Here is a 12,151-nt window from a genome sequence, read left to right on the forward strand (position 1 = left end):
GGAATCTGAGTCCCTGGCAGATATTGATTCAGCCTCATTGTGTCTCAGAGTAAAACATGAAAATTATCATACTTGATTTTGAAATAGGCGAGTAGGATAGTAGCACATGTAGGTGTTGTGTCCAGCGCTGTGTGAAGCTGAAGTGTGGCATACACCCCTAGCTGGAAAACAAGCGCTGAACCACGATGCTTCTTCTCCCTACTGCACCCGTACAAGCGGGTTTGCAGCACCTCCTGCTCTGCAAGGTGTGCTGATGGAGATGGGACACAGACCAAGCAGCCCCCATCCTCATCTTGGTGCTCTGGCTGCTGGCGTCACCCATCCTGTTCGTCCAGCTTCTACTTTCTTCCCCCACCTCTCTTCAAGGGCTGCCCTGTGGCAAGGAGCCGGTGCTGGGGTGGGGAGCATCCTCCCTTTGTCCAGCCATGGGCAATCGATGTGCTCTGTCAGACTTGAAGCAGCACGCTCTGATCCGCTGCGTGGTTCAGGGTGGGATCCTGTAACCTAGTAACAGCGAAGCTGGGTGCCTTTCATTATTTTTAATGCTTGCAGAATGATTTATTAATATGTATTTTATATATCTTCTAACATCTCATGTGCATCACAGAAGAGTATTACAACTGTTATCAGGCAAATCAAACAGCCAGTGCTGAGCGCGTTTAAGGTAGTACAGCGCAAGGTAATGGTTGCATTAGTGGCAAGTTGGTAGCATTTGTAGTCCGAGATTTAAATATATGACAATTTCCATGAAATCATTGTATTCTGCATTTTGAGGTTTTTAGGAAGAAATTACAGACTTAAATTAACCCTTGCTCATTATTCTTCTATCATGTGCTCTCATTACTTCATGAGGATTAGCAGGATGGTGATCATATATCTGTATTCATGTGTGCCAACTCAACATTATCGGTATTTACTCTGATTATCCTGCTGGAGAAAATACATTATCTCAAAATGGTCTTAAGTGGAAAGATTTTGCAACAAAGCCCAGTAGTGCTAATCTGCTGAGATGCTGTGAAGCACTAATATGTTCAATAATCAATATTTAATAAGATATATGGAAATAACTCTTCTTCATGAAGGGTATTTAGTGATTGTATTTGATTTTGATAATTGTTTGCTAAGTGTGTTGGATTATTTGTTTTCTCTTCTGGACTGAATTAAGTTTCCAGGGGAGAGCGAAAAACCCCAAACCTCAAATCTTGATATGTCGCTCTGCAAATGAAATCAACAGTCTTCTCTCTGCACTGCATTAGCCCTGATAGGTTCCTGCAGATCTTCAAAAACCTTTTTTTCCATTTTTTTGGACTTTTTAATTTGCTGTAGAGCAAAGATGGTTAAAGTCATGTTTCCCACCTTTCGAGTGGCATTTATTGGTGCTGAGAGACTGAAAGAGGTGGCTGTATAACAAAGTTCAGCTTTATTTGTCTTCTACCTGCAAAGCAAGTGATAAGTGCTACTGAGAGATGGAAAAGTTCATTCTCTCTAGCAAGGTTACTCTTCTTGATGAGCATTAAAAGATAGCTTTAAGCCATTCACAATTATGACCTTGACTAGGAAAATGTAAGTTAATAAGGCTTCAACAAATTATGGTCTTTTTGGTCGATTTGCCTAGTGAACTGTTAATTGTAAAACTGAAAGACATTATGTTCAGCTTTCTCTATCACATCTTTTGTGTTTTAACAGTGACACTTCATTGAGTGCAATTAACAAAGCCTAGGAGATTTATTAACACACTTCTTCATGGCCAATGATCCATTCCACTTAAGACATAACACTGTAAAATGCACATTATCTCCTTTTGGCACTTACAATAATGCTTCATGAACTAGGAAGGCATATGTTAAAGCAGATAAAATAGCATTATTAGCTGACAAATCTTACAATTTATTAGACAGTTAATTTATCAGCTTAAAAGACACTTAAAACAGCTGTGCATTTAATGTCTTTTTAATGTATCCAGTAAAACTTGCATAATTGCCTGTAGTGCAATTTATTTTTAGCTATGTTGCAAAATGTCTGCATTTACTGTTTACATCTTCTTTAATTTTTCCTGCAAGGCTCATCACATCTAGGCACAAGCCCTAACAATGAGGGCAGATAATCAGATAAAAAGACTTCTTGTACAAATGGCTGCCCATGAATGAACTATTCAAAAGTACATGCTGAGCTGGACCAAAGAGTTCTTGCATTTTATCTCCACCCCAAGGGCAAGAGGCAGAAAAAAAACCAGGGGTGCCTGGTAGGCAGCGCGGTCATGGACTGCCAAGCACGGCACATCAGAGACTGACGATGTCTGCCTTTACTGGCATTAGCATTTGGAGCCCATTCGGAGCCACATGTCTGGGGTGTAAACTAACAAGGCTCCAAGACTGCATTAGCAGAGGTGTTTCATTTTATAATTAAGGTAACTGCTCCCTGCAGATCAATTGTAGCAAACCTAAGTACTCTCTGTGAAGAAAGTGGTGGAGAGGATACACATTTAATGACTCCGATGCATAAATTGGCTGTGTTTGTTTATTGCTCTCTAATTTAATGGAACCTTTTGTTAAATCTTTCTGGCTTTTTTTTTTTTTTTAACGTACCGCTAGTAATGATTTCTGTGGGAACAAAGGGTGTTGCTTATTAAAATAAAAAGTCAAACACTGCCGTTTCCATTAATTAAATGTCAGATTAGCTTAATCTTTTTATAAATATTGGATATAATCTATTTACAGAGTGAAATCAGATCTGCAGATGCTGGCATGTGGCTAGAAGTGTAGAAGTGCCACTCTCTTTGCTTTGCAGAACTTGGGTAGGAGCGGGAGCTGAGGCGGGTTAGACCTGTGCCTGCAGCTCGGCTCCTGAAACAAAGCAGGCGGGAGGGTCACAACCCGCGGGGACCACAGGGATACAGGTAACTGCTGCAGTGATAGGTGACCCCTGCGGCAGGGGAAAAAAGCTCTTCTGGAGAGTTTTCAGATTCTCAGGAGTCTGAGAGTAGCCAGATCCCCAGATGCCCACGGACTGAAAACGTGTAGAAACTATTAGTGCGGGCTATGCACACAACAACAACAAAAAAAGGTGAATAAAAGGAAAACAACATTCTGGGAAGGGGCGAAAGAAAAGAGGTAGGACTTCCATCATGCAGGACAATTTTGATGATACAAGAATCAGAGAACCGAAGGCTAAGTCCGCCTAAAATCCTTTCATCGTGTCAGGATGCCCTTTGTTTTTCCTTCCAGATGTAGTTATCCATTCAGAGTTACTGCATCAGATACAAGTTTACAGGAGCATTGAATGTCTATGGTGGCAGCATTATAATCCTAGTTAGCCTGTAAATTACTATCAAAAACTTTTCCTATAAATGACTTACATTAGTAGTCTGGCACTATGATAAATTGTCCAAGTGAGTGGATGTGAGCAAAAACGATGAATTATTGAAGTCAAATATAATAGAGGCATATGGATACCTATATTCATTACAAGAAAATTTTATGTATTACATTTAATTAAACCTAAACATGTAATAGTGCATTATTCATGCAGAGATAGTCATCTAATGAGAGCTGCTTCGCAGTTTGATTAGTGCAGCATTGTTGACTATTTTATTGCTGTACAGTAAATTGTTGGAGAGTTGTCTTTGTTCCGACTACAGCCGAATTCTGATGATGTCAGGTTTCTGGTGAGGAGCAACCTAGCTGGCATCTGGTAATTCTTGAGTTACAGATCTTTGTACAGGAGACTTGAAAGGCTGCCACCGCAGGAGTAAAGTGCTCCTGAAGTTCTCCCTCTTTGCTTTCTGCCAGGACATAGTCACCCATTTCGTGTTCTCCACATTTGTCATTAAGGATTTAATTTCCTTTTACTTAAAAATATTGGCCAGGAAACTACCAGAAATATCTGTTCTTATTTAGGCTAGCACCAGAGTGGGGCAATGTTGTAGCTGAAGAACAGCTTCAGATTTAAAGTATTTTCTTGTGAAATCTAACCTTTGAAATCTTGCTGAGGCATAATCCACCTTGTTACAGCAATTATTTTACGGGCTGGTGAAGTTATCTCGGTTAGTGAGCAGCTTTAAAATAAGCTCACCTGTAACTGCAAACACTTGAGAACCTTTTCATATCCTGTGTTAAAAAGCTTTCAGATGTGGAAAGAGGACACTTGCAAAATGCTTGGTGGAAGGTACAGTTTTGCTCATCTGGGATGTTTTCTGTTATTTAGTAAACAGCAATTTTATAAAAAGAAAAAGTTTCAAAACCATTTAGGAATCTAAAGTAGTGGTTAAATTTTGTCAAAATTTTGCGAGCCCTTCTCTCCAGACATGGTGGGTCCTTGGGAAGATGGTTTATAAATAAGCCTGGCTGTGGGGTCCGAGTCCCCCGGTCCCCAGCAGCGAGCATGTGCTGAGACGTAACCTCTGTTCGGTGGCTCATGTCTGTCTCGAGAACTGTGAGTGTGTGTGGGAAAAGCACATGTTGGCTCTGAAATCCAGACTTGCCTACAGACCTGCGCAACTCCACTCGTTTGAGAGGTAAAAAGTCAGCATTATTTGTAGAAAGCTCCCCTTGCCAGGGGGATATGTGCTGCTGACTGCTGGGGCGATGGAAGGAGGTGTGGAGTTGGGGGGCAGCGAGCCTTTCCCCTGTTCAGCCATCCCACCAGATCACTCTTGTCTTTCCTGCTTGGGACCATGCAACTTGGAGAGTCGAAGAAAATAAATAAATAAATAAATCCAGAAATAGGTTTATAGTTACTCCCTGGGATTGTTAATGTATTAAACAACTAAAACTTTAGTTCCTTTTTATGTGGGGCAGTTCACTGCCATAAGCTACTTACTTAAAGACTTTGTGCCGGAGCCTGAAAATAGTTGGTTTTGCTGTCGTCTAATAACATTTAATTTGCAATTACTTATGGGAAAAATGTTGTTTAATTTCCAGGCTACTATGCCACACCCCCCTGTCTTATTGGGTGGGATTTGTCTTCCCTGATGTGTGTAATACCTCTTCCCGATGCTGTTCTCTTAGTGGTTATCCTTACAGAACTGTAGTTTTAAAAACCTACATTTGTGCAGACATCGCTAGTTTTATAAGAAATACTTTTGGTGTTGCGGGGAACAGTCTGAGGGAAGCAGGAGTGTGTGAGAATCCCTGTTGATGCTCAAGTCTTTCTGGGAAAGGATCGTTGGGGACCGGTGATGCTCTGAGCCACCATGTGGGATTCTCCAAAGCGTTAGTTACTTGTACAGCTCTGCTTGCACTAAAGACCCGAGGAAAGAAAAAGAAGCAGCTCTTCCCATGGGTTTTTCAGGGAGCAATTAGAAAACGATATCCAGTGAGCTTTCCTTACAAAAATCACTTAAAACATGTTATACAGAAGGGTGTATATCTTGTTCCAACCTATAAAACAGTAAATAAACTTCTGCTCTTTTTTTTCTACTTGTTTGTGAATTTAACCTTCCCTCATAGAAGATGGACTTGTAGATAAAACTAGTTTTGGATCATGTTGGTTTTCCCCCTGAGCATCAAAAGCCAGATGTTTTCAGTGAAAAGGAAATTAATGGCCTAAGTAATGAATATATTGAAGTACTGTAGCCACAGTCCATGTGCTGCCTTAGGTGCTACTATTAATGAATCGGGATCAGACCCACTTTTAATTTTTGGACTATATTTGTCCTATATTTTTTCTATATTTCTATTTTAGCCTCCATCTTTAAGTGGAGCAAGGAATGACCTAGAGGGTGTTGCTGGGAACAGCTGGAGAAACTGCATGGATCCTAGTCCTGCACAGCAGCTGCTTGGTGTCCTGACCCATCCCTACAGCTGGGGGGGTCCACAGAAGGTCCCTCCCCAGCCTATGTCTGCCAGCCCCTGTGCCGGCAGCATCCACCTGGGGAACGCTGTGAGCCCTCAAATGTTATTTCTAAGAGTTGGTTTTGTTGTGAGCCAGCAGGAAGGTGTAATGACCATTTCAGAGCATTCAGACAGTAATATTTTATGTAAAAAGCTGTGTAGGCAGAGACCTGGGGAGGGAGAGGTACTGTAATAGAAAATGTCCACAAAGTCTTAATTTGCTTTCCTAGAACTCTTTTTAAAGATTTTTTTTTTTAATTGTTAAATGCAATCTCTGCAGCAGAATATTTTTTGCATTATGGTAGTTTTTTTGTATAAATAATTTAACCTGTATATACTGAGTTGTAAAGATACTTGTATTTAGAAATACAAAGCTTGCAGCTGTACTCCAAGCTCAGGATTGATACCAATGTGCACACAGAACACTGAGGATTTGGGGCTGTTTAGTTACGGTTATCCCCAACTTGCTCTGAAGCAGGGAGGAAGGTTGTTTTGGGAGTCTAAGTAAACTTGACATCAATGGCACACAAAATTTTGGACCATCCAGGACTGTACTACTAGGGTCCTAAATATCTGTATAATGATGTAAAAGCCCTTCCAAATTGCGGTACTGCAACGATGTCCAGGTCAGCCCAGTCGGAAGGTCAACTCTGCCATTCTTGACAAACCTAGACATGAGCCAATATTTGCTGAAGGTGTGTGAGAACTTCACACAGATGCATTATTAAAGGAACAGCAGAATCAAGGATAAAAATAATTTTTTTGTTCATTTTAATCCTGTCAGCTAAAGACTGTTGCTTACAGAGTTGGCAAAAAATAAATACTTTTAGTGGGCTGGGAGAGAAGTCTGTAAAACACACAGGTACAAATGTAAATTAGGAATTTTAATGTATATAGTGTTTATTTATATTTTGAGAACATCAGGAGGTCTGCCTGGGTAAGGAACTGGGTGCTCTGGAGAGTGGGAAGAGATGTACAGTAATTCTTCAAAGTTTTGGTGGTTAGAAAGTCACAGGAAGGGAAGAGGTCTGTCTCCTATGGAGAGAAAATATTTTCTTGCACCAGGTCAGTGAACTTCAAATGAAAAAAAAAATAAAAAAAATCTTCAAGTAGGTTTAAAGATACTAGAGTGTAACATCTCCTAAGAAATCATTTCAGAGAATTGGCCCAGTGGTCTGAGTCAACAACATGCTTTTATACAGCCGCAGATGTGGTGCCGATGCTGGGAGAGGCTGGTAGGACTGCTGAATAAGCCTGCAGCCGTGGAAATATTAATCTGCAGACTTGTAATTGGGAATGTTTCCACAATCTGCAGGATACCCACATGAAATCAAGGTGATACAATGACATAAGCCAGCGGTGTATTATAAAAAGTGGGAATTTAAGCTGGATAATTTAAGCTTTCATTCATGCTCTTGTACCTTTCCCCTGACCCCAGTTTTGTTCAATTCGTACTAGTGCGTCAGCCTGGATTTTCAGTCCATTTAATCATCTGCCTCTACCTTTCCCCTTGTTTGTTTCTATCTCCACGCTAAAAAGACTGCTTCTAACATGTTATTGAATAAGGCAGCGCTCTGTATGCTGCAGAGCACTTTCCCTTAGTGGTGATAAAATGGTGATAAAAACGAAAAGTGACACTTCAAACGCAAGCCTGCTTTTGAGCTTCAGTGCATATTGCTTTTTCTCTCCCAAACACAACTCTTTATTTTTTCCTTTCAACAACTGATCATTTTGAAAGAGAATAAGGCTGCACATATGGTACGGCAAATCTTCCCAATATCTAGCGGCATGATTTGCAAAAATTATGTGACCCATCAAAATATTTGAGGCTACAGTACTGCAGAAGCTACTAATATTTAGAGGGAGTATTTTCTCTGCTAGAATGGCTTCCATCTCTACTGGTTTTGTGGGCTGGACTCACCAGTATGCTGCAGCTGCTTTGTGGGAGTGCAGAGCGATGCTAGGCTTGTTTGGGCTTACCTCCTTAGCAGGCTTGCAGCAGCTGTGCATGACCAAAAGACCCTGGTTTTGGGTGCATCTGCCCCCACCCTCTCTCTGACAGCCTAAACCAGAATATGAGTTGCTACGTTAATTATTCCCTCCTTTTAATTAATTAAAGAGTCTCAGAATGTGGATGTGCTGAAGTCTGCCCTCTGGGACGGTTGGGAGAAAAAATGCAGGCTGAGAGAAAGCTCCTTTGGGAGGCTGCACATAGCTGCCCGCTGTAACGCCACCGTGCTGAGGAGCCGGGGGGGTCCTGCTGCCATGGCTCTGTGTTCTGTACGGGGCTTCTCCAAACCTTGATTTTAACCTCCCTCATCTTTTCTTCCCTTCCCCTTACACACTAAGCTTTTTGGCTGTATTTGAAAGATATTTTTGTTTGGTTGTATTTGGAAGAAGAAAACGAGTCTTCGCTCCCCATTCCCTCCCCTCCACTCCTAAAGCTGGGGACCTTCAGAAAGCAGTGCTGGGAGGTAATGGGAAAAACCTTGTCCCCTGTAATCTCTTTCAAAGCTATTCCTCTTACTCATTTATGTTTGTGCTTAAAACAGTTTTCCAAGATGCCTCTACTGTTTTCCTGAAGCCTGGGGGCAGGGCAGGCTCTTGGTGCTGCTGTGGGCTTGACAGCATCCATTTTTAAAGTGTCCTTTGAGGATGCTGTGCAGGAATGAGAGCTCTGACAGGGACCAAACCCGATGGCAGATTCAGAACCAGTGGGTTGGAGACAGGGGTGAATGAGCTGGGCTGGTTTCGCAGAAAAGTCAATATTTCTTTTTCTCTCGGGCTTAGGAAAAGAAGAAATTAGTTCACTGCAGCAAAGATTTTGGGTAAAAAGGCTGGTTAAAGATGGTAACAGCCAGCTAGAAAGTTGAGGGATTCTCTTTTCTGTGAGTCTTGTGAGCAGGCTTGTCAAAATCCTGCTAGGAGTAACACAGGTGAACTCCATCCACCCCAACAGGCCAGGAAGTTAACTCAAGCTGCCTGCCACCTTTCTGGGCTTCTAATGCCTCTGTAAACATAGGAACATAAAAATATTGAATATTGCCTTTTTCCTTGTTGGTGTTAGGCAACCTGTTGGTGTTTCCTTGTTGGTGTTAGGGGATGACACTGTAAACATAACACTAGTTCTGTATCGGGGAACTGCAGCTGAAATAAATGGAGACAGTGTAAGGATACTGTGACTGATATTTCTCACCTGAGGAAGGAAACTTTCCCCAACAAAGCTTGAAGAAAGAATAAAAGGAAGAGTTCTAACTGTACTGATGCATAAGATTCTGCCCAGCACCACAAAACCACACTTTCAAACAGTATCACAGTAGGTTTTTATGTAAATATACCTGGAGAACCAGGCAGTCCGTGTCGCGAGACGTGCTTGGGGCTGGTATAGCAGGTGGACGGAAGATCTTGCTCCAGGCCAATACGAAAGGCACTTATGAGTCAGTCCAACCATAGGAAATGGAAAATGAATACTTTTTGCGCTGCTGCACCCCAGGAGGGGACGCACAGCAGGAGCATCCAGCGCTGGCCATGGTCCCCCTGCTGGCTCCTGTTTAGCACCTGGGAGAGCACCCATGCCCCCCCCCCCCCCCCCCCCCCCCCCCCCCCAATGCCATCAACGTCACGCTGCCACTGGGCTCCTGAACAACCTTCCAGCCTCCAAGCATAACTTCGGCTTCCTGAGAGCCCTTCCACAGGGCTGTGGGGGAAAAAAAAAAAAAAAAAAAAAAAAGTACAGTATGTTTAATGTTTTATCGCTGTTCTGAGCTATAAAAAAAAAAATAAAATTGGCACTGCTTCCAAAGTTGCTGCAGAAAGGATGGATAATTTCTAAGAAAAATATGTGGACCATCCCATCTTCTGTTTTTAAAAACTGGCAGGTTGAAATTATAGTCTACGGGTAAAACGTGCCTATTTCTATTTACAGGGTGGGGGTAAAGTTGGTGACTACATGTACAATTGTCACAATAACCTTGCAGAAAACTTCATTAATGTGTAAATCCATAGAAATGTCCAAGGATTTCTTTCTCGTGTATTGGGCACTTAATGCAGTGGCAGTCCATGGCAAGTGAAGATGCAAACAATTCTTTAGAGTGCTAAATGGCATGTGTTAAACATGGCGATTGATAGCTAGCTACGGGGAGGTCTTATAATAAATGCCCAGATGTTCTTTAAAAATTTAGCTTTTAAGAGTGCTGGCTTTGCCCTGGTTTGTTGCAGTTGGTCTCTGTTTCTACTGGCCACCTCCGTACATGTCCCCTCCTCAGCCCTCTGCTGCACCAACCCTTGTTATCCCCCAGCTCGCCCCACTGTATCTACCTGAATATCTCAGGAGCTTGAGGTGAGAAAAGAAAGTGTGATTTATTTTTTTTTTTTAAGTTCTGTCATAACCTTAATGCAGATTTTAAACTGAATTTTGCATTTCATGATTTGTTCTTCCCACACACACACGCGCATATTCCCACTCCCCCTCAATGAGGTAATTGCATGACAACTAGATTAATATCTTTTACATACTTATTAAACTCAATAAGTGGTCCTGCGCAAACAATTGATATTTAATTACCGTATTATCATCCTACTAAATTTTAATTACTATTCATTTAAAATACCTCATATGTTATCATTCATGTTAATGCGGATTTGTTTCTCCGTAAATGTTTCTCTGTAAATCCTAAGTTTAAGTTGAATTTACCTGCAAAGTAATTTGGATTTCTCAAGGTAATAGTGTGCTTAGTGCAGGTCCAGGGCACCGCAATACGCTACAGAAAGGGAAAATGCAACCACCAGCCGGTAGTGGTCACATTAAAGAGCATCTGTTCTTGAACGAGAATTCAGGAAAGGTTGAATGACTTACCTTCCAGTTCAGCTTGCAAGGTAATTTCAGCTTAAAAGACCTTAAACCAGGAGAAATTAATATTTAGCAGCTGACAATAAGTTGATTGTTAAGAACCAGAACAGTTCCAAACTTGGCGAGGAACATGAAAAAAAGACCAAAATCACAGTCCTACAGTAAACTTGCTTCTTCCACTGATCATTGTTTTTACCTCTGACAAGTATCAATTTTCTAGATCTCATCCGTGAGTCACTTAATTACTCCTCAGAGAAAGGAAAATACATGATAATTTTTGTAGTGAAAAAACAACCACCTCTGAGGGGGTAAAATCATCACACCTTGTCAGCTCCCGCAGTGGGAGGCAGATCAGCGCCTCATGATCAGGTTTGTTTGGATCTCTTTGGTCTTGTATTTTATTGGTCAAGGGTATTTAAAATGAAAAGGGATTAATTTCCATTTTTCTGTATATAAGATCTGGGGCAGTTGACTATGACTCTATGAAGAAGGTCATACTCTCTGAATCAGAGCACTTTGCTCAGCTCCTTCTTGCTGTCTTGTTACATTCATTGAAATTAAACCTCTTCAGAAAGCTCTTCAAACCTATTGTGCTTTTCACAACCAAGCATGCGAAACTATTAATATCTGTACTCTGGCAGCAAGATTTCCCAAACTTCTGCAGAATCTCAATTTTCTTCTCATCTTTGCAGTTTCTATAGGTGCTACTTGATCCTATCTATTTCTTTTCATTGTGAAAAACTGAGACTCAGCTCAGTTCTTATAAAAATCAGAAATTTATAAGGTCTTTTTTTATTTCCACCTAAAACATAGATTATAAGAAGGAAGTTTAGTAACAGCTTGGAAAAGGCTTCTTCCACAGGATTTGGTAATTTGATGGAATTCAGTTTTGTGGGGTTATTTTTGCTGTTGTTGCTTAGTTATCTTCCAGAAACGTTCATGTAAAGAATCGCCCTTCTTGTATCAGTATCATAGAATAGATTGGGCTGGAAGGGACCGTTAAAGTTCATGTAGTCCAAGCCCCTGCAATAAGCAGGGAATATGCTAAAATTTTTTATTTTTTAATTTTTTTACTGCAACCAGGAGGTTTTTCTTAGGCAATTAACTGTGTGACTCAGTCCCATAAGCTCCTGTAACGACTTTATAGCCTGTCAGTGAGATATAACCTACTGACTTTCCTTTGGTTATAGGACTATTACCTTTCCTGATTGATTTAATCATTCCATACTACCTTTATCTATCCCCTTGCTTTTCTGAAACTCAATTGACTAGCTGATCTTTTAAGGACTGATCCAAGGGCAAGCGAAATCGAGGGGAAGACATGGTAGCCCTCAGACCTGTCTCTTGGATCTTGCTCCTGCATGAGATGGGCTTTACTCATGAATCAATACCAGAACAGACCTCTCAGTATGACAAAATAATAACTGTGTATGTTTCTGTCAGTATATTTATCATAATGGAGAGCAGGCAA

The sequence above is a fragment of the Falco rusticolus genome, chromosome 14 (genome assembly GCF_015220075.1).
Source record: "Falco rusticolus isolate bFalRus1 chromosome 14, bFalRus1.pri, whole genome shotgun sequence".
Classification (NCBI taxonomy): domain Eukaryota; kingdom Metazoa; phylum Chordata; class Aves; order Falconiformes; family Falconidae; genus Falco; species Falco rusticolus.